The sequence below is a fragment of the Thermobia domestica genome, chromosome 9 (assembly GCF_964235325.1).
Source record: "Thermobia domestica chromosome 9, izTheDome1.hap1.1, whole genome shotgun sequence".
Lineage (NCBI taxonomy): Eukaryota > Metazoa > Arthropoda > Insecta > Zygentoma > Lepismatidae > Thermobia > Thermobia domestica.
In genome coordinates, this window is record NC_137462.1 from 227,662,518 (window position 1) to 227,688,888 (window position 26,371).

The following is a 26,371-nucleotide window of genomic DNA, read 5'->3' on the forward strand; positions in this document are numbered from 1 at the left end:
ACCTTAAAGTCCCTTTGACTCGCACGGTTCAACTTGCACTACAGACTGCCATATCGCATACTCTTATTAAGCCTACTGGAGGATTTCAATTTCCAAATGTTCTAAACGTTTTCTCACCGGTAAGTAGAGTTCTGGTAAGCTTCCCCTCTCTATCAGATTAGTGCACCAACTGTATTAGCTTTTGGACACCTTTCATATCTGAGACGGAACGATCAACAAGAAGAATATCTCTAATCTTATTTATTAAATTCAACACTACCTTATCTCGCTGACGTGAATAGAGCTTGGTGTCTTTCCATCGACTCAAAGGTATCTTCTCAACAGCAGAAAGGAACTCCACAAAATGTACCCGATTAATCGCCTGCAGTTGAGGCTCACGAATTGTACCCATATCTAACACTGTACCTGACTGTCTTTGGCCTGATATGTATGCGACCATATCCATGGCCGTTGACCAAAACCATCCTACATCAGCAACAAAATTCCTTTACAAAAATAGAAGCACCATATCGTCTGTAGAATTCTGCATAGATGATAGCTGCATATAGTGGAATTTCATGGCAAACTGCCTAGAGTACATTCCTTGCACAGTCCAACTTAGAGCAGTTAACACTGGCAAGAAGAAAGTCGAAAAACACAGATATGTGCTTAGATCTTATCTTCAGACTCTTTTCAGAGAACATTGCATTACCAAGTTATAGAAAGATTAAGATATTTCATTAAGAGTAAATGTCGAGATACGTGTTGTTCTCTTATCATAACGAATGCAAGCAGTTAGCATGCACTACAACCAACCATACATAGTATTATTTGATGAGAAGCTTAGTAAGATTAGGATTTTACAATAGCAACTTACAGGCTGTAATACTATAAAATTTGTTGAAAAATTACTTTCATGTGGCAAATGATTTAAGGTTTATCGACAAGGATGCCGACTGTGGTTTTCTGCAGAAATTATGGTATTACTAATTTTAGATATCAGGATGAATATAGATAAAAATATAATAACAGTACATGTCGAGATCCGCCATGATACTTGTATTAGAACGAGTGGAATCAGTTTGCATGCAGTAGAACCGACGAGAGAGCCTGAGTTGAAATGGGAAAAGTACGACTGCACGTATTGTCCTTAGGACTTGCAAATTCGAAATATTCGAGTATAAAACTAGTGACGTGGGGAACAAGAAGCCTTTAGCTGAGAAAGACTGAATATCACGGTGAGCACATAAGGTATAGTAAAGAGAAAGCGCGTTAAAATTGTGGACATGTTGATGGGTTACTTGCGATTGGACAGATATCCCCCAGCTTGTGAAGCTTTTTGTATTAATCATCTGCTACACCAGAAATCACCTTAAAATGAGAACGTTAGCAGAAATGCCACGTGACTTCATTGTAATATCATTCTACAGTGTATGAAAAAAGATAATAATTAGAGTTGAAATCGATCTCTAAGTGATGCGGTGATTAAGGAAATAATATTGAGGATGGACAGGGATCTTCGATTTTTAATCAGTGGTTCAGGGTGCAACAGACGTGCCAATAATTCGAGGGTTCTATTTCGAGGTGTCTGGTAAGGGCCTATGTCAGTCAAAAAAATTTGTGAAATTAAGAAATCAGCAATGGACGTCGCCATGTATTCCTTATTTCCTATTGGCTTAGAGCTAGTAAAGAAATTCAACAATGAATCGGAGGCCGCAGAGTCTTGTGTTGCGTACCTAGGTATTAAAAACGAAGCAGCAGTGCTTTTAGAGCAACTTAACTATCATTATACAAAGGCGTACCGTTTAAAAAAACTGTGGATTTACTTCTCCCTTTAATAAGACGAGGGTATCACAATCATATAGCTTTGGAATCGTACAGCGGTTTGTTTTAGGTGGGCCCTTGGGATTGAAAAATGTTGTGATACCAAATGTAAAAAACATAAGTATTAATTTATCAATGATAATCAAGCAATTGCTATACTTCCCGTTTATATGCAACTACAATACTATTTGAAAGTGCTTCCTGCTGAAGAAATCTACTTAGCTCCCATAACGGTTTCACCTTGCTCTTTATCGTGAGCCTGATGGAATCTCTTTAATCCAAAGATTTGTGTTCTTACGGTTACAATATTTATAGAAATTCTCTTGTGTGTTAAAACTCGAGGCTATCAAGTATGCATTTAATTAGCGTCCTTCTGCTTACTAGGGCTCACATACAGAGTTGTGTAGGATTCACTAGGTTGCGGACTATGATTAATAATATTTTCACGATTGCATAATAATAAATACTTGATATGGAACCCATTATATTCTAACTTCCGAAGCAGCCTTACTTTGGGACTGAGAACGGTGATCTGATCGATGAGACAAATATGGAATCGATTTTAGGTTCTTTTGAGATCTTCACTTAGACGGTTAGTTAGAAAATATTTACGGTAGTCCTGTGTTAGCTACCAAATTAATAACACTGGTCATCACAAAGCAACCAAATTGTGTGCTAATCAAGAAATCTAGGTGCCACACATTTCACAGAGAAGAAAAGGTCATTTATTTCAGATGTCTGTTGATGAACATTCTCTATATCCAAGTTCATGAATGTAAAAGTAATATTATATCACGGTAGCATTGTCTTGATAAGAATATCTTATCACATTTCTTCACTCTGACATCCACTTTCCCTCTAATGCTATACACTCATGTTCTTGGTGTGTAAATGCTTTCTTAATCGGAAGCTTTAATCAAATCTTCAATCGTATCTCGCGTCTCGAATTCCTATACTCATACAATCTTTGGATAGCTATTCATCCTTTGAAATTTCGCTACAACGATTGGGTAATTGTGCGATACACACCTCTCCTTTTGATATAAGCAGTGTAGTGCATCAGTATTTCTTTAATATTTCAACATCAAGTACTAATACAGTAGCTACTATATATTCTACTCTTCTGCATACAGTAAATAAGTGCAAGAAAAGTGAACAATCCACATGCGTTATGATATTAGATCATCCATTATACTGGTAAGGTGTTCAAATCGTATCTCAGCTGTAGAAATTTCTGAACGGTGTAATGTTGCACCCCCTTTAAAAGGTTTCCAGTTAAGTAATTTTTATTCACGATTGAATGCACTATGTGAGGAAATGGTATAGAAGAACGTTGGTGTATCCTGTACACTATGACAACTTTAGTGAAAAAGCTGAATGGCCAGGCCTACTCAAGATCATTGAGAACTCACTTCTAGACTTTGCTCGGCGCCCTCTACATGTGGTTGTGAAGACCTTTGCAACCGTCGGAGGAGATGACAATATCTAGGATCTGCGATCTTATTCAACAACGTCTGGATGACGAAATCAATATGCAACATTTAGAAGAAAATGAAACTGCATGACCAAAACCATATTAGGAAACCTCAAAATTAGGACGGTGACATTTTCCGAACGTTTAACTTTGGCTGCAGTATATAGAGAAGGTCATAATTGTATTGCAATCGTAAGTGACTCGATTGAACAGGTGACAAGAACCTCATTTGAATGCAATTAAATATAATGCTTCCGATTTCTCACGCAGCTCGTCGTCTCTTCTATTAAAAATTTGCACATCACTATGCTCAGATGGAAGGCCTGGACGCAAAGACGGTATCAGAGAATTACAAGAAATTAACTACTCAAGGAACATTCACAATTCGCAGAAAAAGAATCCTTATTGTGCGAAGTTCCAATTGATATGATTATCGAACAGTGCTTAGTTAAGGGCACGAAATTTTCTCGGGGATTAACTCAACGTCAGATACAACGTTAGCAAAATTAATCCTTGAATCCGAAATACTGTTACGCAATATAGTGGAACCCTCGAGTCTGTTGCACCCTAAGCCACTAATTAAAAATAGACCATCCACGTCCAACCTCAAAATTATTTCTTTAATCACCGCATCATTTAGAGATCGATTAAATCTCTTTATAATATCTCTTTTCAGAAATTGCAGATCACTTTTACAAAAAGTCAAGTGACATCTGAGCTATTTTTCTCAATTCAAGGCGGTTTCTTACGTAGTAGATGCATATTACAAAAAGATTCACAAGCTCGTGGTTGCTTGTCCTATCGCAAGTGACCCATCACTTGTCCATCATTTTAACGCTCTTTCTCTTTACTATACGTTATGAGCTCACCGTGATATTCATTCTATCGTGGGTTTAAACACGAATACTTCGAATTATCAAGTCCTAAGAGCAATATGAGCTTCTGTACTTTCCCCATTTCAACCCGCCCGCTCTCGTCGGTATTACTGCATGCAAACCCTTTCCACTCGTTCTAAAACAGGTATCAAGGCGGATCTCGACACCTACTGTATTTATCTTTTTATCTAAATGGATGGTGATATCTATAATTAGTAATACCATTATATCTGCAGAAACCCACAGTCGGCAACCTTGTAGATAAATGTTAGTTCTTCTGCTATACGAAGGTTATAATTCACCAGATTATAGTCTATTATAGCATGTGATTTCAATTAAAAAATCCTAATCTCACTGCGCTTCTTATCAGTAATTACTATGTATGGTTAGTTGAAGTCCATGTAATCTGTTTTTTTGAATCTTTCGTCACTTTCCGTGTCTAATTGTAATATATATCCATAAGATATAAGTTGAAAATAGCGCTTAACATAATTTATATACGTTCTGTACTTAACGCAGATTTTACTTGCCATTTTTCGTCTACACCATTGCGTGTACAAGAACTCTTAGTTCTACGTGTGGGTTTTTAATCTCAGTCCAACAAAGATTCTGCTATATTCAGCGCAGTCGAAATGACATTCTTGTGCAATGAGATATTATCACACAAGGAAGATGGCATTAGCTCAACGTGCCCCTGAGATGACAAAGTGTCTCGTCAAAATTACTTTAGAACTTCTGTTATCGCAACAGTATTTTGGAATGATTTATTAATGTTGCTAATGTAGTGTCTGATCTTGAGTTAGTCCTCCAGAAAATTTCGCGGCCGAATTGTGAAGGTTCCTTGAGTTGTTAATTCCTTTAATCTTGTGATACCGTATTTGCCTCCAGGGCTTCCATCTGTTGAGTATAGTGATGTGCAAATTATTCATAGAAAAGATGACCAGCTGCGTGAGAAAACGGAAGAGTAAATTTAATAGTCTTCAAATAAAGTTCCTAGTCCCCTGTTCAATCTAGTCCCTTTGGATGAATTGCAATACGATTATGACCTTCTCTATATACTGCAGCCAAAGTTTATCGTTCGGATAAGGTCACCGTCTTAATTTTGAGATTTTCTAATATGGTTTTTGTCATGCAGTTTCATTTTCTAGTAAATGTTGCAGATTGATTTCCTCATCCAGGCAATGTTAAATAAGATCCAAGATCCTAGATTTAGTCATCTCCGACGGTTGTAAATGTTTTCATAAACACATGTAAGGGCTCGCGAGCAAAGTCTAGAAGTTAGTTCTCTATAATGTTGAGAAGGCATGGATATTCAAAATTTTCACTTCCTAAGGGTACTTTTTGTGACAGTTAAGCAATTTCTTGAGCTGCAGGTATGATTTGAGACCGTTCCAGTATAATGGCCGATCTAAGGTGATTACACAAGTGCTTTGTTCACATTTCTTGCACTTATTTACTGTATGCGGAAGAGTAGAATATATAATATTAGTACTTGATGTTGAAATAATGAAGAAATAAAGAGGCAATACATTGCTTATATGAAAAGGAAAGGTGTGTATCTCAGCATTACACAATCGTTGTGGATAAACACTCACAAGATGAATAGCTGTCCAAACGTTGGTTGAGACTATGAAAACGCGACGCGAGATGCGAGTGAGGATGAGGACAGTATTGACACACAAAGAAAATGAGTGTATAGCATTAGGGGGAAGTGGATGACAGAAGGAAGAAATGAGATACGATATTATTATCAAGACAATGCTACCGTGAAATAAGATTACTTTTGCATTAAAGGACTTGGATATGGAGAATTTACAAAAAGAGACATGTGAAATAAATGACTTTTTCTGCTCTTGAAATTTGTGGCATTTAGTTACTAATCAAAGCATACAGTTAGCTTATATGGAAAGATTATTTGATTAGCCCACTGATTGGTTGCTTTGTGATTTCGAGTGTTACTAAGTTGGTAGCGAAAACTGGGCACACTATACCTTTAATATTTTCCACCTAACCGTCTAAGGGAAGATCTCAAAATAACCTAAAATCGATTTTCTTTTTGTTTCGTCGATCACAACACCGGTCTCAGACCCAAAGTAAGGCTGCTTCGGAGGTTAGAATATAATGGGTTCCATAGCAAGTTTTACAGGATACAATCGGGAAAATATAATTAGTGATAGACCGGAACCTGGTGAATCCTACACAAGTCTATGTAAGTTCTAGTGAGCAGCATTGACGCTAATTAAATGCATATTTGATAGTCTCGTCTGTTAACACACAGGAAACTTTGTTTAATATATTAGTAAGAACACAACTCTTTGGATGAAACAGTTTCTAACAGGCTAACGATCAAGAACAAGGTGAGAGCGATATGGCTGTTAAGTAGATTTCTTCAGCAGGAAGCACACTCAAAAAGTATTGTTGTGTTTATAAACGGGAAGTATAGCAATTTCTTGATTAGCATTGATAAATTAATACTTATGTTTTTTACGTTTGGTATCACAACATTTTTCACCCCAAGGGCCCACCTACAACGATCCTCTGAACGTTCCCAAAGCTATATGACTGTGATACCCTCGTCTTATTAAAGGGAGACTTAAATCCACAATTTTTTAATTGGTGCGCCATTATATAATGTGAGTTAAGGAGCTATAAAAGCACTACTGCTTGGTTTTTAAGACCTACGTACACAACACAAGATACGGGGGATTCCGATTCATTGTTGAATTTTTTTAATAGCTCTAAGCTTATACGAATTAAGGTTTACATGCTGATGTCCACTGCTGATTTCTGATTTTCACACCATTATAAGAAGGACATAAGCAGGCATAAGCCTGTTAGCCTTACTGGACACCTCGAAATAAAACCCTCGAATTATTGGACACCTGTTGCACCCTAAACCGGTAATTAAAAATCAGACAACCCCGTCCATCTTCTTAATTATTTTTTTAATTACCGCATCACTTACAGATAGATTTAATCTGAATTAATAAATGGTTTTAGTAATTATATAATAGTATTACAATGAAGTCAAGTGACATCTCTGCTAATGTTCTCATTTTAAGGTGATTTCTGGTGTTGGAGTTGCATATTACAAAAGGCTTCAGAAGCGCGGGGATGCCTGGCCTATCGCGAAACACACCAACTTGTCCATCATTTTAACGCGCTTTCTCTTTACTACGCCTTATGAGCTCACCGTGATATACAGTCTTTCTCAGCTAAAGACTTCCTGTTCCAGACGTCGCTGATTTTAAACTCGAATATTTCGAATTTGCAAGTCCTAAGGACAATATGAGCTGCCCTACTTTTCACATTTCAACCCACCGTTTAACGTCGGTTGTACTGTAAGCAAACTGATTCCACCTGTTCTAATGCAAGTGTCATGCCGGACCTCGACATATACTGATATTATCTTCTTATCTAAATGCATCGTGAAATCTTTAAATAGAATTACCATTATTTCTGCAGAAAACCACAGTCGGCAGCCTTGTAGATAAATCTTAATTCTTCTGCCATATGAAGGCCATAATTCATCAGATTTTAGTCTATTACAGCATGTGAGTTGAAATTGAAAAATCCTAATCTCACTACGCTTCTCATCAAATATTACTATGTATGGTTGGTTGTAGTGCATGCTAACTTCTTGCATTCATTTGATAACACAACAAAACTTATCTGGACATCTCTTAGTAAAATGATATATGAAAGTTTCGGTGTCTTATTAATTTTATGTTTTCTGAAAACAGTCTGACGTATAGATCAAAGCACATATATGTGTATTTCGACTTACTTCCTGCTAATGTTAACGGCTCTCCTAAGGAATGTACTCTAGGCAGTTTCCCATGATATTCAGCTATATGCAGCGAACACCTAAACAGAATTCTACAGAAGATTTGGTGCATTTATTTTTGTAAAGGAATTTACTTGGTGATCTAGGATGCCTGTGGTCAACGGCCATGGATATCTTCGTAAACATACCGGGCAAATGACAGTCTGGTTCAGTGTTAGAGATGAGTGCAATTCGGAAGCCTCAAATGCTGGCGATTAATCATGTACATTTTGTAGAGTAGTTTTCTGCTCTTGAGAGGACTACTTTCAGTCGGTGAAAGGAAACGCAAGCTCTATTCACAAATGCGAGATGAAGTAGTGTTGAATTTAATAAATAAGATTTCAGAAATTCTTCTTGTTGATCATTCCGTCTCAGATATGAAAGGTATCGAAAAGCTGATACAGTTGATGTACTAGTCTGCTACAGAGCGGAAGCATACCAGAATTTACTTACCGGTGAGAAAACGTTGAGAAGTTTCAGATATTCAAATCCTCCAATAAGCTTAATTAGACCGTGCGCTAAGGCTCTCTGTGGTGCAAGATTAACCATGCGAGCTAGAAAGACTTTAAGATTCTATAGCCTAAATATCAGTGTGAGAGATACGTAGCGTTATCAATATAGGATTTTGATAAGTCAAGGTTGCAAAAGATGCCTCGATATTTTTTATTAACACAAGTTTAACTTCCAGGCTAATCAAAAAGTTTATCGCAGTCTGTATTATTTACTTTGGCCACAGAGACAAGCAAGTTCTCGAACACTATTCCCAAGGGTGGATATTCAGGGCTTGTGGCTGAAGATATGGGATGTGAGCCTAGAAAGTTTTATATCTTTCATGAGTACTTGACTGAAAATCTCCCAATGTAACATAAGTACCAAAAAAATCTGTCACGTGATAATTTTGTTGATGTCTCTGTTCCACACCTCTTCTACCAAGCCTTTATAACTTCTTTGTATCGCGAATCAGTGCCTTGCACCGCTAGCTTTATTAATTGATCGGCCGGACTTGTCTCACAGGCTAAGAGAAGCGGGTCTTGTTCTACAAGATAATCAATCACCTATTTTCCTAAGAATCCCCTACTAGATTTTCAGGCCAATAACCTGAATTTGAATCCTTTACAAGCTTACGACCATAAGTCTAGTATAACTGTTACAGAAAATTGTTAAGCTTCGTGGGCTTCCATCTGAAAAGTAGCTTGGTACAGTCGCAAAGGAAAATGGTGCTTAGAAGTAAGGATTGATAATCCTTATGTCGTATAAATACTAGGGCAATAAGTTGAAACCAACTGTGAAAGACGTGTAGTAGAGCTTTCATTCTTACGACCCAGTCGTAAATAAAAATATTCATGGAGTCTTTGCATGTACGGAAAATCCAAACTTCGTTCTTTATTAAGAGTGTTAAAATTTAATTACATACGTGATTACCCTGTAGACACAGGCGCGCTTCTCTTGGCCGGACAATGAATTTTTAAAGCTAGCGGTTTAAAGCAGTGATTCGCGATACAAAAAAGTTATACAGGCCTGGTTGAACAGGTGTAGAACACAGAGATCAACAATATTATCAATTGACAGAATTTTTTTTGTAGTCAGGTCACATTTGGAGATTTTCACTTAGTACACCTGAAAGATATAAAACTTCCTAGGCTCACTTTCCACATCTTGGAGTAGAAGCCATGAATTTTCTCCCTTAGTAATAGTGTTCGAGTACTTGCTCCTCTCGGTGGCCAAAGAAAGTAATAGATACTGCTATAAACTTTCAATTAGTCTGAGAGTTAAACTCGAAAAAAATTCAGATGCGTCTTTTGCAACTTTGACTCACTTCGTTAAGATGCTAAATTGAAACGCAACGTATCTATCACACTAATCTTCAGGCTATAGAACCTTAAAGTCCCTTTGACTCGCACGGTTCAACTTGCACTACAGACTGCCATATCGCACACTCTTATTAAGCTTACTGGAGGATTTCAATTTCTCGATCTTTTAAACGTTTTCTCACGGGTGAGTAAAGCTTCCCCTCTGTAGCAGATTAGTTCACCAACTGTACTAGCTTTTAGACATATTTCATATCGGAGACGGGACGATCAACAAGAAGAATATCTCTAATCTTATTTATTAAATTCAACACTACCTTATTTCGCTGACGTGAATAGAGCTTGCGTGTCTTTCCATCGACTCAAAGGTATCTTCTCAAGAGCAGAAAGCAACTCCAGAAAACGTACCCGATTAATCGCCAGCAGTTGAGGCTTACGAATTGTACTCATATCTAACACTGTACCTGACTGTCTTTTGGCCTGGTATGTATGGGAGCATATCCATGGCCGTTGACCAGTGCCATCCTAGATCACCAAGTAAATTCCTTTACAAAAATAGGAGCACCAAATCGTCTGTAGAATTCTGCATAGATGATAGCTGCATATAGTGGAATATTATGTCGAACTGGCTAGAATACATTCCTTGCACAGTCCAACTAAGAGCAGTTAACATTGGCAAGAAGAAAGTGGAAAAACACAGATATGTGCTTAGATCTAATCTTCAGACTGTTTTCAAAGAACTTTGCATTACCAAGGTATAGAAAGATTCAGATATTTTATTAAGAGGAAATGTCGAGATACCTTTTGTTCACTTATCATAACGAATGCAAGCAGTTAGCATGCACTACAACAAACCATACATAGTAATTTTTGATAAGAAGCGTAGTGAGATTAGGATTTCTCAATTGCAACTTACACGCTGTAATACTCTAAAATTTATTTGAAAAATTACTTTCATATGGCAAAAGATTTAAGGTTTATCTACAAGGTTGCCGACTGTGGTTTTCTGCAGAAATTATGGTATTACTAATTCTATATATCAGGATGCAATTAGATAAAAAGATAATAACAGTACATGTCGAGATCCGCCATGATACTTGTATTAGAACGAGTGGAATCAGTTTGCAAATTCGAAATATTCGAGTATAAAACTAGTGACGTGGGGATCAAGAAGTCTTTAGCTTCGAAAGACTGAAAATCACGGTGAGCTCATAAGGTATTGTAAAGAGAAAGCGCGTTAAAATGGTGGACAAGTTGATGGGTCACTTGCGATTGAGCATACATCCCCGAGCTGGTGAAGCGATTTCTATTATTCATCTGCAACACCAGAAATCACCTTAAAATGAGAACGGTAGCAGAAATGTCACGTGTCTTCATTGTAATAGCATTCTACAGTGTATAAAAAAAAATAATAATTAGAGTTTAAATCAATCTCTAAGCGATGCGGTGATTAAAGAAATAATATTGAAGATGGACGTCAATGTTCGATTTTTAATTAGTGGTTCACGGTGCAACAGGCGTTCCAATAATTCGAGGGTTCTATTTCGAGGTGTCCGGTAAGGCTAAAGGGCCTATGGAGGCGTATGTCAGTTTAAAAATTTTGTGAAATTTAGAAATGAGCAATAGACGTCGCCATGTATTCTTTAATTCCTATTGGCTTAGAGCTAGTAAACAAATTCAACAATGAATCGGATGCCGCAGTATCTTGTGTTGCGTACGTAGGTCTTAAAAACGAATCAGCAGTGCTTTTAGAGCAACTTAACTATCACTATACAATGGCGTACCAATTAAAAAACCATGGATTTACTTCTCCCTTGAATAAGACGAATGTATCGCAATCATATATCTTTAGAATCGTACAGCGTTTTGTTTTAGGTGGGCCCTTGGGATTGAAAAATGTTGTGATACCAAATGTAAAAAGTATTAGTTTATCAATGATAATCAAGCAATTGCTATACTTCCCGTTTATATGCAACTACAATACTATTTGAGAGTACTTCCTGCTGAAGAAATCTACTTTGCTCCCATAACGCTCTCACAGTGTTCTTGATCGTGAGCCTGATGGAAACTGTTTAATCCAATGATTTATTTTCTTACGGATACAATATTTATAGAAATTCTCCTGTGTGTTAAGTTTGCATTTAATTAGCGCCCTTCTGCTTACTAGGGTTTACATACAGAGCTGTGTAGGATTTACTCGGTTCCGGACTATCATTAATAATATATTCACGATTGCACAATGGTAAAAATCAATTCAGCAGGAAGCAGTCTCATATAGTATTGTAGTGTTTATAAACGCGAAGTATAGCAATTGCTTGATTATCATTGATAAATTAATACTTATGTTTTTTACGTTTGGTATCACAACATTTTTCATCCCGACGGGCCCACCTAAAACCGCTGTATTATCTCAATGCTATATGACTGTGATACCCTCGTCTTATTAAAGGGAGACATAAATCCACAGTTTTTCAAATGGTACGCTATTGTATAATGTGAGTTAAGCAGCTATAAAAGCACGATTGCATCGTCTTAAGACCTAGGTACACAACACAAGATCTTACGGCTTCGGATTCATTGTTGACCTCCTTTACTAGCTTTAAGCCATTAGGAATTAAGGAATAGATGCCGATGTCCAGTGCTGACTTCTAAATTTCACAGCGTTGTAAGAAGGACATAACCCGGCATAATCCGTTTAGCCTTACCGGTAACTTTCAAATTATTGGCGCGCTTGTTGCACTCTAATCCACTAATTAAAAATCGAACATCCCCTTGCATTCTCAAAATTATTTCTTTAATCTCCGCATCACTTAGAGATCGATATAATCTCTTATCAATATCTCTTTTCAGACATTGTAGAATACTATTACAATGAAGTCAAGTAACATCTCTGCTATCGTTCTCATTTTAAGACGATTTCTGACGTAGTGGATGCATATTACAAAAAACTTCACAAGCTTGGGGATGCTTATTCTATCGCAAGTACCCATCAACTTGTCCATCATTTAACGCGCTTACTCTTTACTATACCTTATGCTCACCGTGATATTCATTCTTTCTCAGCTAAAGATTTTTTGTTCCGCAGGTCACAGGGTTTATACTCGAATATTTCGAATTTGCAAGTCCTAAGGACAATATCTGCTGTCGTACTTTTCCCATTTCAACTCGCAAGCTCACTTATTGTTGTATTGCATTCAAACTGATTCCACTCGTTGTAATGCAAGTATCATTGCGGATCTCGACATCTACTGTTATTATCTTTTTATCTAAATGCATCCTAATACCTGCAAATAGTAATACCACTATTTCTGCAGAAAGCCACAGTCGGCAGCCTTGTAGATAAACCTTAATACTTTTGGCATATGAAATAATTTTTCAACAGATTTTAGTCAATTACAGCGTGTAAGTTGCAATAGAAAAATCCTAATCTCACTACGCTTCTATGTCTGGTTGTTTGTAGTGCATGCTAAGTGATTACATTCTTTTTGATAACAGAACAACACGTATCTCGACATCTCTTACTAGAATATTTGAATGTTTCTGTAACTTAGTAATACAATGTTCTCTGAAAAAAAGGTTGAAGTAACGATCTATGCACACATCAGTGTGCTTTGACTTTCTTCTTACCAATGTTAACGGCTCATAGCTGGACTGTGCAACGAATGTACTGTAGGCACTTTGCCATGATATTCCGCTATATGCAGCGATCATCTATTCAGAATTCTACAGACGATTTGATGCTTCTATTTTTAAAGGAATTTACTTGGTGATCTAGGATGGCTCTGGTCAACGGAGATGGATATTCTCGCATACATACCAAGCAAAATGACAGTCTGGTTCAGTGTTAGAGATGACTGCACTTCGTAAGCCTCAACTGCTGGCGATTGATCGGGTACATTTTGTGGTGTACTTTTCTGCTCTTGAAAAGATACCTTTGAGTCGATGGACAGGACACGCAAACTCTAGTCAAGTCAGCTAAGTGAGGTAGTGTTGAATTTAATAGATAAAATTACAGAAATTCTTCTTGATAATCTTTCCGTCTCATATATGAAAGGTGTCAAAAAGCTCATACAATTGGTGAACTAATTTGCTACAGAGGGGAAGCTTAGCAGAACTTTACTCAACGGTGAGCAAACGTTTAGAAAATCGAGAAATTCAAATCCTGCCATAAGCTTAATAAGAGTGTGCGAAATGGCAGTCTGTAGTGCAAAATGAACCGTGCGAGTCAGAAAGACTTTAATGTCTATAGCCTGAAGATTAGTGTGATAGATACGTTGCGTTCTCAATGTAGCAGCTGGATGAAGTGAGTCAGGGTTGCAAAAGACGACTCGAAATTTTTTATACACGCAAGTTAAACTTACAATCTAAGCGAAACTAATAGAAGTATCTATCACTTTCTTTGGGCAACGGGAGGAGCAAGTATTCGAACACTATTACTATGGGAGAAAATTCAGGGCTTCTGCTGGAAGATGTGGTAAGTGAGCCTAGGAAGTTTTATATCCTTGAGGTGTACTTAACCGAAAATCTCCCAATGTGACCTAAGTACCAAAACAAATTCTGTCAATTGATAATTTTGTTGATGTCTGTGTTCTACACCTGTTCTACCAGGCCTGTATAATTACTTTGTATCGCGAATCAGTTCTTTAAACCGCTAGCTTCATAAATTAATCGACCGGACTTGTCTCACAGGAGAAGAGAAGCGTGCTTGGGTCTACAAGGTAATCTCGTACCTAATTACCTAAAAATATGCTATTAGAGTTTCATGCAAATAACCTGCATGTGATTCCTTTACAAGCTTACGACTTAAGTGTAATATAACTGTTACGGAAAATTGTTAAGCTTCGTGGCCTTCTGAGTGAAAAGCAGCTTGGTTCAGTCGCAAAGGAAGAAGTTGCTGAGCACTACGTATTGATTGTCGTTATCTCTTATAAAACCTAAGGCAATAAGTTGAAAGCAACAGGGATCGACGTGTAATAGAGCTTTCATTCTTACGCTCTTTCTTGGATAAAAATGAACATGGAGTCTTTGCTTGTACAGCATATCGGAGCATCGTTCTTTATTAAGAGAGTTAAACTTTGCTTCTTTTCAGGAGATTCTAAAACTAACGGTAGCGAGGCAAAAGGAGTGTTTGGAAGATGAGGATGGTTTTTGTTGTTCGTTAGATACTGACATACCTAAGAATAAAATTAATTAACTGTATTCTCTTAATTTGTCACATTTAAATTGAAATGTTGGTCAATTTACAAGAGCCAAAGGAAAGTTTAGGCTGAAGTAAATCCTTTGGTCTGTAGTTGTCTATATATTAAAAAATTTATTTATAGAGCGGAAATGTCGTAAATGGTCAGATATTTACTATAGAAAACTGGTTATTCAGTAAGAGAAAGGACTGTTTCAAATGTGAAGCAAACAATTTCTATTTGTTTGTTACTTTCATATTTAAAATTAAACAAATAATAACGACATTGTCACAATCTGTAACATATTTATCTTTGAAAAACGAATCTCCTCAGAAGAACGAAAGGAGTATTTTCGAGGTGAAGAACATACTCGCTGATCGGTAGTTTCCGACATATTTCAGAATCTAATGTTAGAATGGAATTGTCGTAAAGTATTAGTTATACACAATTAAAAAGCGAGTCCATTGAATGGAGTAAAAGAGTGCTTCGAAGGTGATGCAGACTGTTGTTGGTCCCTCTGACTTATCATTATTCATAGTATATATTCTGCAGTTAGAATTAAGTGATTTCTTTAATCATTTATGGAATTACTAGCTGATAAGATTTTGGAGTGACCTGAGTGACGCCGGTCACATTGATTTGCAGTTCCTTTTCTGTACTTTCTGATGTCCGAGTTATCGCAAAGTCCCGTGGATCGTAGCCAGTGGACTAGAATTAACATAAATTATTTTCCATATTCTGTATATACATATGCGGTATGCATATGCATACAGGTGAGTTAACTGAGTGATTATTAGATTGAACTACGAACACTCTTCAGTTGACCACTGCATTGTGTGCCGCCACCGCGCTCGTTGAGTGGGGAATTAAATCTGACTGAGTTAAGGGGAACAAGCTATTTGTCGGCGAAGGACGTTTTCTTACGGTTAGCCCTCAACTAGTGACGTCCCTTGTTCAAATACTTTGTGCGTACCTGTCAGTTATATACGCGCCCTCCAACTAGTATTCTACCTTCGAGACAATTTTATTGTCTGAAGATTCATCTTAACTCTTCAGGATTGTTGGCGCAGCAACTGGATATCTACGTGGGACTATCCAAGCAATTTTTCACCCAGTGCTAATCCTTATTTCTCCAATCCAGTTCTCGTTATTCAGACCGACGAGCGATTTGGACACAATTTGTAACCCCTTCTTGGCGAGGTCTTTTATCATGCTATTCAGGGAAGTTAAGGTCTCAGTGGAATACTTACTGGCAGCACCACCGAGGAGAGAAATCCGAACAGTAGCCCGAACTCAAGTTGGTTACAAACAAATGGCCGCCCGAACACACAACTCGAAATGGTTATAAATTGTCAGATATTTACAATTAAAAGTGAAATAAAAGGACTGGAAAATGGAGCAGACTCTTGGTAATCGTTTGTTTCTTATTTACCTAAAAATGAAATTAACTGCCGTAAAGAATAATGTAAAATAACAGATTTGTCGTAATTTGTCAGACATTTACAATTCCAATTTATAGGACATATTTCATAGGACATATTTCCGGCTTATGTTCTTGCAATGGTGTAATGTAGAAGTTAGCAGTGGACATCGGCATCTATTACTTAATTCATATTGGCTTACAGCTAGTAAAAAAATTCAACAATGAATCCGTAGCTGTAGGATATTGTGATGTGTACCAAGGTACTAAAAACGAAGCAGTAGTGCTTTTAGAGCTCCTTAAACCACATTATACAATGGCGTATAGTTTTAAAAACCATGGATTTACTTCTGCCTTTAATAAGACGAGAGTATAACAGACGTGTACCTTTGGGAACGAACAGCGGTTGGTTTTACGTGGGCCCTTGTGATTGAAAAATGTAGGGATACCAAATGTAAAAAACAAGTATTAATTTATCAATGATAATTAAGCAATTGTTATACTTCCCGTTTATATGCAACTACATTACTATATGAGAGTGCCTCTGCTGAAGAAATCTACTTAGGACTCATATCGCTCTCACCTATTTCTTAATTGTTATTGTCATAGAAACGGTTTAATCCAAAGAGTTATTTTCTTACGGATATATTATTTAAAGAAAGTCTTCTGTGTGTTAACGCACGAAGGATATCCTGATATCAGGAAAGCATTTTCCTGATATTTTCATTTTCTTAATATAAGTCCCCTACCCTGGGCTAATTCTGGCTACCAGGTAATCAACCCTCGACAGTTGGTTGAAAGATATTCCACAGTTCATGTTATTTCTTCGTTAGAAAAACACTTCTAGTTGACTCTGTTCATGGTGAATTACTGAACTTAAACATTTACAATTATTGAAAAATGAATAATTATTTTTTACATAAAAAGGCGTTACAGTTCATTAGAATGCAGTAGTAGATGGAAGTGAATTAAAATAATGTTTGTTTGTTGAGATGTGCAAACTGAATGTGAATAATAAGTGTTTATTCACGCATTCTCTTCTCTCTTAAGAGCTCCAAACTCTGGAATGGGTTTTGGAGAAGAGTGGAAGAGAGAGTATGTGTGAATTAAAACTAATTATTCACATTCTCTTCCACTCTGTTATCTAGGAAAACCAACAATGTACTATCAATTGCACTAGGTTTGATTGTTAGTGCTTCCTGGGGACCTAACTTCACGTTTGTCCTTTGAAGTTTTTATTTGCTTCTAGTGTCCAAACAATTGCAGCACTAGTGTTAAGAGTCACAGCTCTAGGAAGCACTAACGAAGCACTAATGATTGTATTAAAGATATCATTAGCTGTTTTGAATTTGTCGGGAATTTGTCCCAGTGATATACTCTCCATGTATTTATGGGAGTTTCGTAACCAGAGGTGACACTTTGACCTAACCTCACTCAACCTCATACTCAAAAACTAACTTCGACCTGACTCACGAACTCATTTCGACTTCACGCTCACACAACCTCACGCTCACATCACCAGTCTGACCTCACGCTCAAATAACCAGCCTGACCTCACGCTCACTCGACCTCACGTTCGCATCACCAGTCTGACCGCACGATCACTCAACCTCACGCTTATATCACCTGTCGGACCTCACGCTCAAATAACCATCCTGAACTCACGCTCACTCAACCTCACGTTCGCATCACTAGTCTGACCTCACGCACACTCAACCACACGCTCACATCACCAGCCCTATCTCACGCTCACTTCGTGAGGCTGAGGTCGAATGAGTTTCAAACTCATGAGCGCCGATCTCGTGAGTTTGGACATCTGTGTGACATATAAGTACGCACATCTACAATAATAGTAAAGCAAAACCAAACCATTAGTGTTTCCTGGAAGCACTAACGATGCACTAACGATTCCACCAGGTTTTAACGTTAGTGTTTCCTGGGGGTCTAACGTGAAGTTGCACTCCAAAAGTTTTTTGCTTCTAGCGTCCAAACTATTGCAGCAATAATGTGTCGACTTGGTATTCTGAGAAGCACTAACAAAGCACTAACGATTGCACTAAAAAGGTCATTAGCGCTTTTGAATTTGGCTGGAATTTGAGCCAATTAAAAATTCCTCATATATTCCTTATGGGAATTTCGAGACATATAACTGGCCATAGGCACACTAATTGTGAAGCACCAACGAAACTGTTAGTGTTTTCTGAAAGCACTAACGATGCACTAACGATTGCACCAAGTTTAATCATCAGTGCTTTCAGGGGGGCTAACGTGAAGTTGGCCCCCCAGAGTTTTTTGCCTCTAGGGTCTAAACTATTAAAGCATTAATGTTGGGAGTTGGTGTTCCTTGGAGCACATAAGAAGCGCTAACGATTGCACTAGAAGAGAGCATAAGCGCTTTTGAATTAGGCGAGAATTTGAGCCAATTAAAAATTCCCCATGTACTCCTTACGGGAATTTCCTGACATATAACTGGTCGTAGTCACACTAATTGTGAAGCACTAACGAAACTATTAGTGTTTTTCGGAAGCACTAACGATGCACTATCGATTGCAATAGACTTAATAGTTAGTGCTTTCTGGGAGAAGGGCTAACTTGAAGTTGCCGCCCCCCAAAGTTTTTTGCTTCTAGCGTCCAAACTATTAAAGCACTAATGTAGGGAGTTGGTGTTCTAAGAAGCACTAACTAAGCACTAACGATTGCACTAGAAGAGATCATAAGTGCTGCAATGGGGGGGGGGGGCAAGTTCTCGGACGTTCCTAAGGAACTAGATTCAACAGGGGACTTTAAAACATCATTTGTATTTAATTAAATTATTGCTTCCGTTTTCTCACGCAGCTGGTCATCTTTTCTATGAAAAATTTGCCCATCACTATACTCTGCAGATGGAAGCCCTGGAGGGTAATACGGTATCAGAGGGTTACAAGAAATTAACAACTCAAGGAACATTCACAATTCACAGAAAAAGAGGCCTTCTTGCGCGAAGATCCAAGTGATATGATTATCGAGCAATGCTTAATATAGGCCACGAAAATTTCTCGGGGATTAACTCAACGTGAGACACAACGTTAGCAAGATTAATCCTTCATTCCCAAATACTGTTACGATAACAGAAGTTCTACAGGACTTTTGTGGGCATTAGTTTATCATTAGAGAGTCAAGTTGAGCTAATGCCACCTTCCTTGTGTGATAATATCTCAATGCGCAAGAATGTCATTTCGACTGCGGTGATAATTGCAGAGTCTCTATTGTTATGTGTTTTAAAACCCACACGTAGAAGGAAGAGGCCTTCTACACGCAATGGTGTGGACTAAAAATGGCAACTCAATTCTGCGTTAAGTACGAAATAAATCATGTTAAACTCTATTTTCACCTTATATGCTATGGATATAAATTACAATTACACATGGAAAGTGCCGAAAGAGGAAAAAGAGCTTTCTGGAAATATCTGCCACGATCGAATTTAATGCTGCCATTGAAGCCACGACAATTCAATCACAGTTCTTGAGAAACTTGGAGATCTATACTAGACGGCTTCAAATGATTCAAACAGTTTTCGAAGGACGAAAGGTAGCTGTATATGGACAAGAAAAATGGAAGAAACTTGAAACAGGAAAACTGTAGGTGTAGATGGCTGTGATTCTGATCTATTAAGAATCTTGGTAGAAGACTGCATGAGCAGTTGCTAGTATTCACATAGCCATTTTCACATTTTAACATAGCTAATTTTCACATAGCCTTTCACGTTTTCACAATCACAGAACTGAAAGGAAATGCTTCGAACGTATTAAATTTAAAGAGATCCTATCGTCATTAAACTATTGCTTTTACATTTTTCATGATGCAACAGGCTGTGGCACGACCTCAGCTATACTCAAAAGTGAATAGTTTGCAGCCTTCAAGTTCCTTCAATTAGAAGAATTGTGAAAGTTAGACAGAGTCCTCAACCAACCAAATGTGAATCCTGACAAAGTGGTTTCTTAATCGCCTGTATGGAAATGGAAAAATGCCGTCCCTGGAATAAGCCATATGAGATATAACAAGGAAGTAGTTACAAAGCTTCAATATGGCCACTTTTCCCATTACTAACACAGCAGCTGTCCAGCATTCAATCCAGTTCCAGGAGCGAAATGGTCTAAGCATGAACTCAATCGAAACAGGTGGTGTGGGAAAGAGGATATGCGAATTCCAGGGACCCACACAGCTACCATCAGCTGCAACCGGATAATCTTACTTACCTGTAGATAAAAAGTGACTGCAACATAGGATTATGAACGAACCACATGTTAGTGTAAAAGAGCCGATATGAAGTATTCAATATTTTATGCATTCTGCCAAGGGAGTTCATGTAGAAATGGGAGATCGGAAGACAATCTGATATAGATGATAACGAAAAACAGCTGTAAAAAAAAATATGTCATTGACAACGGCTTAATTGTTGATCCAATGAGTTATGATTATTATTTTGTGATATCGTCCCCGCGTTATAAACCTAACAAAATGGAGATGAAGACGATCTTGATGTAAATCTAAAAAGAAGGTATAAAAACAAGGTATAAAACATGAAGGTTACATATTTTGGGATCCTTTAACACTAGGGGCTTTGGTACCCGAGGAGGAAATTAAACCTTAGCAGGACAAATCTAACGAGTTAAACCAATTCATTTAGATATAACATTCGCATACCACATTACCATTCAATTGACGTTTATAACAATTGTTAATTGTTTGATTGTTTATATGTTAAGATGTTCTGCAGCAAACGATAGACTCCAATGAATCTGACATCTGTAAGGACAATAAAAATTGTGTAGGTGCCGTTTAGTTTTCAAATCTCCAAAAAAGAAGCAAAATTTAACGATAATAAAAAAACGATGTTTCTATATGCGGTAGAAGCAAAGATTCCATGTACATTTTTATCAAAGAGGGGGCGTAAGAATGAAAGCTCTATTACACGTCGATCCCTGTTGCTTTTAACTTATTGCCCTAGGTTTTATACGACATAAGGACAATCAATGCCTACTGCTCAGCATCTTTTTCATTTCCGACTCTACCATGGTGGTTTTCAGTCAAAACGCCACGAAGCTTAATAATTTTCCGTAACAGTTATATTACACTTATGGTCGTAAGCTCGTAAAAGAATCACATGCAGGTTATTGGCATGAATCTCTATTAGCTTAGTTTTAGGTAATTAACTACAAGATTACCTTGTAGACCCAGGCACGCTTCTCTTGGCTGTGAGACAAGTCCGGCCGATGAATTTATAAAGCTAGCGGTTTAAAGAACTGATTCGCGATACAAAGTAGTTATCCAGGCCTGGTATAACATGTGTAGAACACAGGCATCAACAAAATTATCAATTGACAGAATTTGTTTTGGTATTTAGGTCACATTGGGAGATTTTCAGTTAAGTACACCTGAAAGAAATAAAACTTCCTAGGCTCACTTTCCACAACTTAGAGCAGAAGCCCTCAATTTTGTCCCATAGGAATAGTGTTCAATTACTTGCTCGTCCCGGTGCCCAGAGAAAGTCATAGATACTGCTATTAATTTTCGCTTAGCCTGAAAGTTTAACTTGTGTGTATAGAAAATGTCGGGCGTCTTTTGCAACTTTGACTCACTTCATCAAGTGTCTATATTGAGAACGCAACGCATCTATCACACTAATCTTCAGGCTATAGAACCTTAAAGTCTTTCTGACTCGCACGGTTCATTTTGCACTACAGACTGCCATATCGCACCCTTTCAATGAGCTTAATGGAGGATTTGAATTTCTCGATCTTCTAAACGTTTTCTCTCCGGTGAGTAAAGTTCTGCTAATTTTCCCCTCTGTAGCAGATTAGTTCACCAACTGTATTAGGTTTTTGACACATTTCATATCTGAGACGGAATGATCAACAAGAAGAATTTCTGTAATCACATTTATTAAATTCAACACTAGCTCATTTAGTTGACGTTAATAGAGTTTACGTGTCCTGTCCATAGACTCAAAGGTATCTTCTTATGAGCAGAAAGCTACACCACAAAATGTACCCGATTAATCGCAGCATTTTAGGCTTACGAAGTGTAGTCATATCTAACACTGAACCAGACTGTCATTTGGCCTGGTATGTATGCGAGCATATCCATGGCCATTGACCAGAGCCTCCGAGCTCTTCATGTAATTTTTTTTTTTTTTTTTTACAAATATAGGGACACCAATTCGTCTGTAGAATTCTGCATAGATGATCGCTGCATATAGCGGAATATCATTGCAAACTGCCTAGAGTACATTCGTTGCACAGTCCAGCTAAGAGCCGTAACATTGGCAATAAGAAAGTCGAAGCACACATATATGTGCATAGATCTTTACTTCAGACTGTTTTCAGAGAACATTGTGTTACCAAGATACAGAAACATTCATATATTATACGGTGTAGTAAGAAGAAATGTCGAGATACGTGTTGTTCTGTTATCAAAAAAGAATACAATCAGTTAGCATGCACTACAATCAACCAGACATAGTAATATTTGATAAGAACCGCAATGATATTAAGATTTTTCAATTGCAGCTTACACGCTGTAATTGACTAAAATCTGATGAAAAATTACTTTCATATGGCAAAGGATTTAAGGTTCATCTACAAGGCTGCCGACTGTGGCTTTCTGCAGAAATAATGGTATTACTAACTGTAGATATCAGGATGCATTTAGATAGGGCTGTGCGATATCGAAATTTCGATATCGACTTTCGATATTTTTCTGGTATCGATATCGACAATATCGATATCGATATCGACAATATCGATATCGGATATCGACGATATCGGATATCGACAATATCGAATATCGAATATCGACAATATCGAATATCGATATCGACAATATCGAATATCGATATTGACAATATCGAATATCGATATCGATAATATCGATAACATCCAATATTGATATCGAAAACATCAAATACGGATATTCAACATATTGATTGGTCTTGAATATTCATGTTGATGGGGGCCGCGGTGGCTCGTAGGTAGAGCGTTTGCCTCCGGTGCTTGGGGTTCCGGGCTCGATCCCAGCCCCTGCCAAGTGAGCTTTGTGGTGGACAAACACCGTTTGCGTGGGTTTTCTCGGGGTTCTCCCGTTTCCTCCCACTTTCTTCGTTCCACCATTTCATTAATTTCTCATAATCACCGTCTTTTTTAGCCTAACCGGCATAATCGTTGGACGTAAAACTCAAAAATTTCATTTCATTTCAGATATGGACGAATGACGTACCTGATCAACAAAAGCAAAATCGGGAAATCCCCGTTTCTCTTTTGTGCTAATCATTTCATGCCTCACTGCAACAGGAAATCGATGCATATCTTTCAGTGCCATCTTCAGACAGTGGTGCTATTCAGCCGGTTCACACCGGTTCGCTGGAACCGGTTGTTAATATATTTCGAGTTTGCTAAACCGTTTGTTATATACAGGCATAACAGTAAATTTTATTCAGTTATACCCATGAACGAGCAAGTTTCAGTTTGTTTAGCTTTGTTCTAAGAAATTCTTACAGCTACAGGGTTAGATATATGATCTCTCAGAATAAGGTATAACCGATTTTTTCTTAATTTCAAATGGGCTGGTTAGATATCAAAAATGAAAACTGGGATCACATGAGTGCAGTGGTGAGGGTTATTTACATTTGAAATGCATACATACCATTATCAATAATTGTTGATCCATTGCTGGGTTAAAGTGTTTCCAATACTTCTTGACAAACATCTATTTTGGATAATTCGTTTCCAAGATATTCGCAGTGCTACCTAATTTCGTCACAACACCTTATATTAGGTTGCTGTGTAGGTCTCTACTTGTCACTTGTGGTATCCAGTGAAAAATTTGCATTTGTTTATGTTTTATGATTTGCTTCCTAAGAGAGAAAGAGAGAGCGTAACTAATGGCCCCGCAGACCCTGCATTGCGGGGGGCCCAGGCTATCACGGGGCCCCCAGATTGTGATGTAGGACGTAGAAAGGGGGCCCCATTTCACGTTGTCTGCGGAGTGACCCCCAAGCCCTTAGTTACGCCACTGGAGAGAGTTATCTTTCTATGTATCCATCTACTATCTCTCTCACATATATATATAACCAGTCACCAAAAATTAGAATAGCAACACTGCCTACAGATATGGAAGAAAATCTCCTTCACTGGAGGAAATCTCATGACAGTGAATTTCCAAAATTAGCTCTTCTGGCTCGTAAGTATTGTATGTTCTATCCGAAAGAGTATTTAGTGGATGCCATATCGTAACTGATGCTGATACTTCACTTACAGTTAGTGCAGAAAATGCGAAACAACTGATTTTCTTTCCATGAACAAAAGAACTCGTTCGTAAATAGCAGTGTCATGAACTTCAATGCATCATACATTTCTAGTTGAATACTCAATTCTAATAGGCATATTTCTAAACAAGACAGTTATTGTTCATTTTTCTCTGTATGTGAGATGTGTGTGTTTGTGTTCTTCTAAGTTAATCCGTTGGCTTTACAAATTTAACACTTGGACTCTATTTTAATATCCAATTAAAAGAAAGCACGCGATCAATCGAGATCTCTTTCATGTTATTATTAAATTGATAATCTTTTTGTATTAAAGAGCTTTCCGCAAAGACGTGACATCTCCCACATGAACTTAAGAGGTTTCTTGTTATTGGTTTTGTGCAAACTCATATCTAAAAGTGTTCATGTTTTTATTAAATTTAGGCTAAACCTTACGTCTTATACCATTATTCAGTTTTGTTTATGAAATCAATTTAGAAAGGTTCTAAATCATTCCTAATAACAGTGCACCTAATAATGCATATTCTAATACTTAAGCAAATCCAAAGAAATAAGGAAGTGTTGACACTACCTAACAGAATATGTAAGTCTGTGTAGTGAAATGACAGAATGGAAGCTTTTGTTGGTTTTAGTGGGCTGAGTTATGTGGCTCAACTTACATCTAGTAACCACATACAAATAAACGGAAAATTACTACTTTGCACAAAAAACTAGTAAATTCTTGTTTCCTTGTCTGTTTAGATCTAAGCAAACTTTAGCACAGGCATTTGATTTTTCACTCGCAATGGCAATACAGCACAAACATTAATTGTAGTGAGGATATCAAGTTGACCCGGTTAAAGAATGCAGCCATGTTAATGATGAGAAATATTTTGGAGGGCATAGCTCCCCGGCTCTGCACTGGTTTTGGCTTTATTTTCGAAAGGAACATCCTTTCTGCCCTATACAATTTTTGCACAAAGTTTGGTTTGATTCGGTGAAGAAGTGTAGCCGATAATATAAGTTAAATACACAATATTTAGGTGGATTAAGCAGACGTAGAAACATACCTACCCCACCGCAGCCGATTTGCACTATCTTCAAAAGGAACCAAATTTTTAACCGATACTAATCCTCTGTAAATTTGCTTCATTCTGTTAAGAAATGAAATCAAAAGAGAAAATTAAATATTAACATGGAATGCTGGGAAGCATAGTCCCCATACCTACATTAATTTGACTCATGAAACTCGGCTCTTTGCGTATGTTTTTCTGCCTCATACGAGTATCGTGCCGTTTAGTTTCATTCGGATAAGAAATGCAAATGCAGCTACTATCGCGAGACAAAAGCGTTTTATATATATATATATATATAAAGCAAAACCCGCCGCAATTTTTTCGAGGAAGTGTGAAACACCAATATCGAATATCGATATTGACGATATCGGATATCGATGTCGAATAACGACGATATCGGATATCGATATCGACATATCGCACAGCCCTACATTTAGATAAAAAGATAATAACAGTAGATGTCGAGATTCGCCATGATACTTGCATTAGAACGAGTGGAATGAGTTTGCATGCAGTACAAACGATGTGAGCGGGCGGGTTGAAAATGGAAAACTCAGCAGCTCATATTGTTCTTAGGATTTGCTAATTCGAAATATTCGAGTTTAAACCCTGTGACGTGCGGAACAAGAAATCT